This window comes from Heterodontus francisci, unplaced genomic scaffold (genome assembly GCF_036365525.1).
Source record: "Heterodontus francisci isolate sHetFra1 unplaced genomic scaffold, sHetFra1.hap1 HAP1_SCAFFOLD_51_2, whole genome shotgun sequence".
Taxonomy (NCBI): domain Eukaryota; kingdom Metazoa; phylum Chordata; class Chondrichthyes; order Heterodontiformes; family Heterodontidae; genus Heterodontus; species Heterodontus francisci.
Genome location: NW_027141369.1, coordinates 4995500 through 5004895, shown reverse-complemented (window position 1 = coordinate 5004895; position 9396 = coordinate 4995500). Strand labels below are relative to the sequence as shown.

The 9396-nt window shown below is 46.7% G+C and overlaps 1 non-coding gene across 1 annotated transcript; it reads right to left on the bottom strand.

The window, feature by feature from the left end:
- Positions 1-7742: 7742 nt before the first annotated feature.
- trnas-gcu (transfer RNA serine (anticodon GCU)) lies at positions 7743-7824 on the bottom strand. The gene has a single exon. It is a non-coding gene; the product is annotated as a tRNA-Ser (tRNA).
- Between the last annotated feature and the right edge of the window lie 1572 nt (positions 7825-9396).

Genomic DNA, 9396 nt, shown 5'->3' with positions numbered 1-9396 from the left:
TCATGGAGAACCAGATCCAGCCGATCAATCGGTGGCTGCCGGAGATGTGCACAGACCTGCACTCCATCACTTTGTCCAGGAGCTCCATCCAGTGGTGACAAGGTGAGAGGGGGGACGAGGCACCTGAACTCTCCACTTGGTCCACGTCCCTCTCAGGTCAGCAGGGAGGTACAAGTGTGTCTTATAAGGGGGAGGAGCAGCTGGCTGCTACATCTGGGGGCCCCTCTCAGGGTGCTCCTGGTGTGGACGGTAATTCCAATGTCCCTCTGCCAGTGACACCAATGATGCCAGCACCTCCATCATCCTCGATGACAGAGGGGGTCCCTGTACCTGTGCAGGAGGCCCTCAGTGTGCCAGGGCCCTCCAGGCCTCAGGCAGCAGAGGACGGCCGCCAATGTCATCCCAAGCCATGGAGCAGCAAGGTCAGCAGCCTGTCTCCACCTCAGCTGACAGAGCAGGGGGAGTAGCAGGTCGGAACACCCGGAAGAGATTTAAGAAGAGCACCGAGATTCACTGAGGGGTTCACGGGTGAATGTACATTCCAGATGGATAGGGTTGTGTTTGGTGTCACACAGAATAAAGAAATGATGTTCTCTCACTATGTCTCCTTCCTATTGTTGATGCCCTTTGGGACTTCATTTCAACCCTTCCTCCCAAGGGGCTGGAAGTGAGGGACCAAGCCCTAAGTTCACAAAGCTTCGGCCTTGTCACTGTGCGATGTGTACCTGGGCGCTGTAGTGTAGAAGGAAGGAAGTGACAACAGGGCTGTTTAAAGCTAAGACTTTATTGCTGTGGTTCCAGAAGGTGGTAAGGCTCAAAGGAAACGTGAATGTATAAGGGTGTCTCGTGTCTCCCTTGTGTGTATCTCATGGAGGCTTTCCTGCTGTGCCTGAGGTCCTTCATCTGGCACTGCTTGGGCAGCATCCTCCTCCACATCCTCATCATCAGAGGAGACATCACACTCCATGATATCCACACGAGTCAACACCTCACCCCTCTGTCATGCCAGATTGTGCAGAGCACAGCAAGCCACCATGATACGCGAGACCCTCGCCGGGACATACTGAAGGGCTCCACAGGAACAATCTAAGTGCCTGAATCTCATCTTCAGGAGACCAATGGCCTCTTTGATGGTCGCTCGGATTGACCCGCAGCAGTTGTTGTACCTCTCCTCTGAATCGTGTGGGTTCCTCACAGGCGTCAGTACTCATGTTCTCACTGGGTTGCCCTTGTCTCCAAGGATCCATCTCAGAAAGTGCATGGGGCCACGGAAAGGTTCTGGCACCTGGGAGTGCCTTGGTATGCAGGCGTTGTGGCTGCTTCCCGGGATTTGTGCACACACCTGTAGGATCCATTTGTGATGGTCACAGACAAGTTACACACTGAGCAAGTGGAAGCCCTTCCTGTTGAAGGCTGCTGGCTGGTCTGCAGGAGCCTTGATGGTCACATGGGTGCAGTCGATGACACCCTACACCTGGGGGAATCCAGCGATGGCCCCGAATCCGATAGCCCTCTCAGCGTGACTGTTTGGATCGATGTGCACATAGTCACCGGCCCTCCTGAACAGGACATTGGTGACCTCCTTGATGCACTGATTCACCACAGACTGTGAGATTCCACACATATCTCCAGTGGATCCCCGCAATGATCTGCTGGTGGAGAAGTTCAGTGGCACGGTTACCTTCAGTGACACTGGCATCAGGTGCCCACCAAGTCCCATGGGGCACAGCTGCATCATGGCAGAGAGATCAGTGACAACCTCCGAGGAGAGGCGCAGTCTGCGGAGACACTGTCACTCGGACATCTGCAGGTAGTTGAACCTCGGCTGACGTGTTCCTCTGCCTCCTTCTCCAGCCTCCTGTTCGAGGCTGGCCCTCCTGTGGGCCCCCAAGCTGCTGTGGTGTCCCTGCTGGTGCCTGCGCCTCCCTCCCTCCCTCTCTACTCCTCCTCCTCTTCAATGGAAGCCGCGAATCCAGGGTGAATGAGGCCCATGACAGGTTGCCCCTCCCTGAGTGCAAGGCCTTCACAGTAAACAACACCCAGCCACATTTACCTCATTTGTCACCCTCAATGAGGTGGCACTGCCCCAATAACACCCTGGTGTGGCTCACCCTGCTGAGCTGGCACATTGGCCCCCACTCCTGACAGTGTTTCCCGATGCCCTTTCCCCCTCCACCCTTGCTGCCAAGTTACGCTGCCTCACCGGACAGCTTCCCAGTGAAGCCAACACTCAGCTCCCACCTACCAGTCACCTCCTTTAACCAGGCGAGGCTCTGAAGCCCCAGGGTTCCCGTGTGCTATTAATTCAATTGGACCCAGTGAATAAAATTGCTGACAATTGGACTCATAAATACTTTAAATGCCTTCTTGCCGTGTGGATGTGCGAAGTCTGCCCTCCATGTCAGCCGCCGACAGAAATATCCGGTCCAACGTCTTCCATCCCTATTTTATACACCCCCCTCCCCCTCCCCAGCCTCCATTCCCGTCTCCAACGGTCCCTTACAATTCTGGCCCATGTCTCTAAGACTAATGGGAGTGAAACTACAGCTGCTCCTTAGACTGAACAGGGAGAGCTGCTCTCTCTGTGTTGAAAGTGAATGAATCTGCTCTTTACCTTGTCTCACTGAAACGTCCACTGTGTGGAAATGTCTGTTTGAAAATGTTTTCCTGTTATATTAATGGAGCAGAGGAGCAGAAGTGAGGTACTGTTCAACAGAGAGGTTTGGAAGTGGGTGAAGGGGTGGAGTGACGGTGGGAGTGAGAGGCGCAGTGAGTTGGCCATTCTCAATAGAGTGTCAGGAATGAAGGTCAGAGGAACAGACCAGGCAGGAAACACAGAAAGAGCGAGGAGATGCTGGTGTGAAAAACAGAGATTAAACAACAGGCTTGTTCAGTCAGTTCCGAAGAAGGGTCACTGACCCGAAACGTTAACTCTGCTTCTCTTTCCACAGATGCTGCCAGACCTGCTGAGTGAATCCGGCATTTCTTGTTTTTGGTTCAGTTGGTTTGGGTCTGGTGTTTAGAATACCCGGAATCTGGGTTCACTTCACTTCCAACTCAGCAATTGTACCAACATTATGTTCATAAAACCATAGAATGATACACAAAGAAGGAGACCATTTGGTCCATTGTGTCAATGCTGTCGCTTTGGTTGTGTTATCCAATTAGTTCTGATGCTCAGCTTTTTCCTGTAATCTGTACATTTTCCTTCCAGTATTTATCCCTATTGCTTTTCAAAGTTACTACTGAATCTGCTTTCAAGTCCTGATCAGACAGTGCATTCCAAATCACAACACATCACGGTATAAATCCCGACCTCATTTCGCCTCTGGTTCTTTTCTCAATCACCTGATAAATACATCCTCTGGTTACTGACCCTTTTGCCACTGGAAACAATTTCTCCTTATTTGACTTATTGAAAACCTTCTTGATGATGTCACATACTAGACTGCCAGTAAAACTGAAGCCCATGTAATAAAAGGGACAATGACAGCATGGATATGAAATTAGCAGACTGATAGGAACATAGGAGCAGGAGTAGGCCATTCAGCCCGTCGAGCCAACCGCGCCATTCAATATGATGATGACTGATCATCCACTTCAATGCCTTTTTCCCACACTATGTCCATATCCCCTATGTCATTTGCATTTAGAAATCTGTCAATCTCTGCTTTAAACATACTCAATGACTGAGCTTCCACAGCCCTCTGGGGTAGAGAATTCCAAAGATTCACAACCCTCTGAGTAAAGAAATTTCTCCTCGTCTCTGTCCTAAGTGGCTTTCCCCTTATGTTGAAATTGTGTCCCCTGGTTCTAGATTCCTCAACCGGAGGAAATAGCTTCATCTACCTGTCTATCCCTTTAAATATATGGTAAGTTTCAATGAGATCACCTCTCATTCTTCGAAACTCTAGAGAATACAGTCCCAGTTTCCCCAAAATCTCTTCATAGGACAGTCCCGCCACCCCGGGAACAAGTCTGGTGAACCTTCGTTGTACTCCCTCTATGGCAATGATATCCTTCCTAAGGTAAGGGGACCAAAACTGCACACAGTATTCCAAAGTGCAGTCCAACCAAGGTTATATACAATTGAAGCAAGACTTCACTACTCCTGTACTCAAATCCTCTTGTGATAGAGTCTAACATGTCATTCGCCTTCCTAATTGCTTGCTGCACCTGCATGTTAGCTTTCAGTCACTTACTGACAAGGACACCCAGGCCCCTTTTTCCATCTACACTTTCTAATCTCTTACCATTTAAGAAATGATCTGCACATCTGTTTCTCCTACCAAAGTGGACAACCTCACATCTTTGCACATTATATTCCATGTGCCACTTTCTTGTCCACTCACTAAGTCTGTCCAAATCCCCTTGAAGCCGCTTTGCATCTTCCTCACAACACACATTCCCACCTAGTTTTGTGTCATCTGCGAACTTGGAAATAGTACATTTGGTCCCCACATCCGAATCATTGATATATATTGTGAACAGCTGGGTCACAGTGTCATGGTGAACAGTTGTATTTCTGTCTGGAGGAAGGTTTACAGTGGGTTCCCCATGGTTCCTCATAACTTCAGTTATGTGCAGACACTGGAAAAGCTGGGGTTGTTCTCATTGGAGCAGAGCAAGTTCAGAACAACTTTGACAGAGTTAGAATCAAGGAATCAAATGGTTACAGTACAGAAGGAGACCCTTCAGTCCATCATGTCCATGACAGCTCTTTGCAAGAGCAAATCAGCTAATTCCACTCCTCTGCCCTTTCATTGTAACCCTGCAAATTTTCTCTATTCAGGTGTTTATCCAATTCCCTTTTGAAAGCCACGATTGACTCTGCCTCCAGCACACTCTCAGGCAGTGTATTCCAGATCCGAACCACTCGCTCTGTCCCACACCCCTGGTACCATTGCAGAAAATCTCTTCTGTTCATTTCATCCCTCATAAATAATTGAAATGAAATGTTTATTAGGAAATGCACAACATAAAACGGAGAGAGAAATAAATGCTGAGCAAAATAGAAGTCAATGTTTGGAAGGTAAAAAGAGCAAAAGATGTAACTTTTATTCTGGTTGAGTGAGAGGAATATATCACACTTTGGGGATTTTGTAAGAGGATTTATTGATAAACCTGGGATTTGAGAGGAAGATGGTTCATGGTTTACAGAACAAATTCAGCCCCTGGGATGGAGCCAACAGCTGCACTGTCCAATAACAGACAGGACGGGGACACTGTCTCAGGCCGAGTGAGCTCAGTCGATGAAAGCATGAAACTCTGAATCTCAAGTTTTTGAGTTTGAGCCCCACGGTGGGTGTTTTTTATTTCCTTTTTAGGCTGATTTTACAGGCATTCTCCAACTCTGAATTCCTCGGCAGAGAGTTCAAGGAGTGTTTGAAATGAGATTCAACAGCAGTATGAGAAAGTCTCTCCTTGATTCAGGACTCTTACCTCTCTGCAGCAACTCGCTGCTGAAGATTGAACTTTATCTCATTTCATTCTCAGCTGAGGGTCAGTGTGGATCACTGGGACTTCTGGCTGTCTCCCACTTCACAATCCATCAGTGCTGAGAAAGCAATGGGGAATATTACTCACATGTTACAATGTTTTATAAATACTTGAATGTATTTCACACTGTGTCTAACAGTGTGAATCTCCCCTGGTATATCAGCTCACCAATACTTCAACAGAACATTCACATAATGTGAGCTCTGAGATCTGTTCAGATCCCATTCCCAAGACCTGGAAAGTGGGATTGGGCTGGATCGCTCTTTTTCAGCTGGCACAGACACGATTGCTAAATGGTCTCATTCTGTGCCATAAATTTTCTCCATTTTCTATGTTCTATGAAGTGAGGTGTGATTGGGAGGGGCAATTCCACCAGGGTTATATTTTCTACCAAAACAATGACACAAGTGATACTTCACTTTTTTATTCATTCATTCATGCGATGTGGGCGTTGCTGGCCAGGCCAGCATTTACTGCCCATCCTTAATTGCCCTTGAGAAGGTGGTGGGGTGGGCTGCCTTCTTGAACCACCCTTGAGTGAGTGTGGCATCAAGGATCCCTAGCAAAATTGAAGTCACTGGGAATCAGGGGGAAAACTCTCCACTTGCTGGAGTCGTACCTCGCACAAAACAAGATGGTTGTGGTTCGTGGAGGCCAATCATCTCAGCCCAGGACATTGCCTCAGGGGTTTCTCAGGGTAGTGTCCTAGACCCAAACATCCCAGCTGTTTCATTGACGACTTTCTCTTCAACATAAGTCAGAAGTGAGAATGTTAGATGATGACTCACAACTCTTCAGATACTGAAGCAGTCTGTGCCTGCAAGCAGCAAGACCTGAACAACATTCAGGCTTGAGCTGATAAGTGGCAAGCAACCTTCTGGCCACCCAAGTGCCAAGCAGTGAACATCTCCAATGAGAGAGAAAAAAATCTACCTTTTGATATTCAGAAGCATTATCATCGTTAAATCCCCCACCATCAATATCTTGACCAGAAACGTAACTGGACCAGTCACATCTATGCTGTGGCTATAAGCGCAGGTCAGAGATTACGAATTCTGCAGCAAGTATCTCACCTCCTGACACCCCAAATCCTGTCCACCATAGACAAGGCACAAGTCAGGAGTGTGATGGAATACATCCCACTCAACAACACTCAAGAAGCTCAACACCATCCAGGACAAAGCAGCGCACTTGATCGGTACCTAACCCGCCACCTTAAACATTCAATCCCTCCACAACCAGTAAACAGTGGCTGCAGTGTGTACCATCTCCGTATGCACTGCAGCAACTCGCCAAGTATCCTTCAACAGCACCTTCCAAACTCGTGACCACTACCACCTCGAAGGACAAGGGCAGCAGATGCATGGGAACTCACTACCTGCAGGTTCCCCTCCAAGTCACTCACCATCCTGACTTGGAACGATATCGCCATTTATTCACTGTTGTTGGGTCACAATCCTGGAACTCCCTCCCCAACGGCAGTGTGGGTGTTCCTGCACCATATGGACTGCATCAGTTCTAGAAGGCAGCTCTCCACCACCATCTCAACGGCAATAGGAATGGGTAATAAATGCTCACCTGATCAGCGATACTCACACCCAAGAATGAATAAAAACCAAATTACTCTCCACAGATTCCCCACAATCTGGGTTTGGACATTTACTTCAGGAGCACAGAGCTTTATATCACTGCAACATGAGTTCCAATCTTCAGATTCTGTTCACTTTTCACATTATTTTCTACCAGTCCACGAGCTTTTATTAATTCAGTATTCGGGTCTCTGCTCCTCCGCCGTTTCTAACATCTCACCTCTTACAAAAAAACACTCTGATCTCTCTTCGGTAGTCGATGACCCCTCATTTTAAACTCCATCTGCCAAAGCATTGCTCACTCACTTAATCTATCAAGAAGATTTGAAAATAAATTTCTTGCCAAAGGATAATTTTCTGCATCTGCTCCCTCGCCATTTGCTTTTCCCATTTGTCTTTCACTTGGTGCAAATCCAGAGAAAGTAATGATGGAAGGAAGGAGGGGAGGAAAAATCCTGCTCCGTTTCGTGATCCCTATTTGATCTTCATTCCAGTGCAGTTTGGGTGAAGAATTCCAATTGTCTGTCTCAATTTGAATATAGTATAAACAATTCTGGAATCACTGTCTGGACATTGACAAGAACAGGTTTCGAGGCTGACTTTGCAAATAAGCTCACCCAACGTAAACAATACACGAAACAGCTCATAAACTAGCGACAAGGGTGGGATTCGAACCCACGTATGCAAAGCACAATGGATCAGCAATCCATCGCCTTAACCTCTCAGCCACCTTGTCAGTTGCAGATACATAGCTATCACCTTCAGCACAGCTTCTGGCTGTGCAGCCAGCTGTGGAATGATGGAAATATATCTTCTGGAAGTAAATGAAGTTGGGAATGGAGCGGTGTGAAACATTTCCAGACCATGTCCAACACGTTTCTACTCAGTGTGAAAACCCACCACGGAAAGACTGGAACATACAATCATTTCATCACATCATGATTAACATCACTCAGACACCTGAACCATTCGGTCACTGATGAAGTCATGATGACCAAATTTTTCATGAAATGAAAACTGAACTAACTGACTGGAAGAATTGCTTTAACCCCACATGATCAGCGAGGCACAGCCTCAGGCCGACTTGTCGGGTGGTGTAAACAGATATCACTGCTTCTGATCTTCACCAGAACAGAGAGTGAGATGTTACATTGATCATCAAACAGACTGTGAGAGAATACAACAGAATAAAACACATGGAGAGACACTGTGGAATAACAAATAGATTTGATTGGAATGTTGAAATTTTGATTGGAATGGATAAAACACCAGAAACAGCAGATTAAATTGGGATTCTCATCATTATATTGATCTGGGACAGAAAAGAGAAACTGATGGAAAGAAGAGAAGGAAGAAAAGAAAGGATGGAACTGTTCAATCTTTTCAGTTTTTTCACTCGCCCATCAAAGCTGATAAAAAAAAGTTGCAAATAACAGAGAATTTCACCAAAAAGGGAGATAAAATGTTGCTGAAACCTTGGATCGAAGGATGCCCCAAAAGATCACCTGTTTAACTGTCTCCTCACTAGGGGATTTCAATCAGTGAGCAATAGTATTCTCTACTTTTTTTGTTAATTGTTCCCAGAACTGTCACTTGGAATTAATATCTGTGTTCCGACTCCTGAATAATAAAATTGTGAGTTTCTCGATATTTTCTGGACACAGTTCCTGCTGAAAGAACTAAGAACTCTTTTCTAATTTGCACAATACTCTGTACACACTCATCAAGTCTGCTAAGCTAGCATCCTTGGTGCTGCTCTCTCTTCTCCCAAACTTCATCTCACGTGACTGTTCCATCATCACTCTGACAGTGGGAGGGGTTGATCCCACTATCTTCAGCATTAACCCTTCACATCCTTATACCACACAGTCTGTCCAAAAAAAATGGGTGGAGGGAACTTCCTTCATTTATCAAAACACCAACAGCAGCACAGTGGCGCAATGGTTAGCACCGCAGCCTCACAGCTCCAGCGACCAGGATTCAGTTCTGGGTACTGCCTGTGTGGAGTTTGCAAGTTCTCCCAATGTCTGTGTGGGTTTCCGCCAGGTGCTCTGGTTTCCTCCCACCTCCAAAAGACTTGCAGGTTGATAGGTAAATTGGCCATTGTAAATTGTCCCTAGTGTAGGTACGTGGTAGGAGAATGGTGGGGATGTCGTCGAGAATATGGGATTAATGTAGGATTAGTATAAATGGGTGGTTGCTGGTTGGCACAGACTCGGTGGGCCGAAGGGGCTATATCTCTCAATAAGAAAAGTAAAATAAAAGCTACCAGTCGTAAATCAACTCAAACCCATTCGAGAGATAGAGG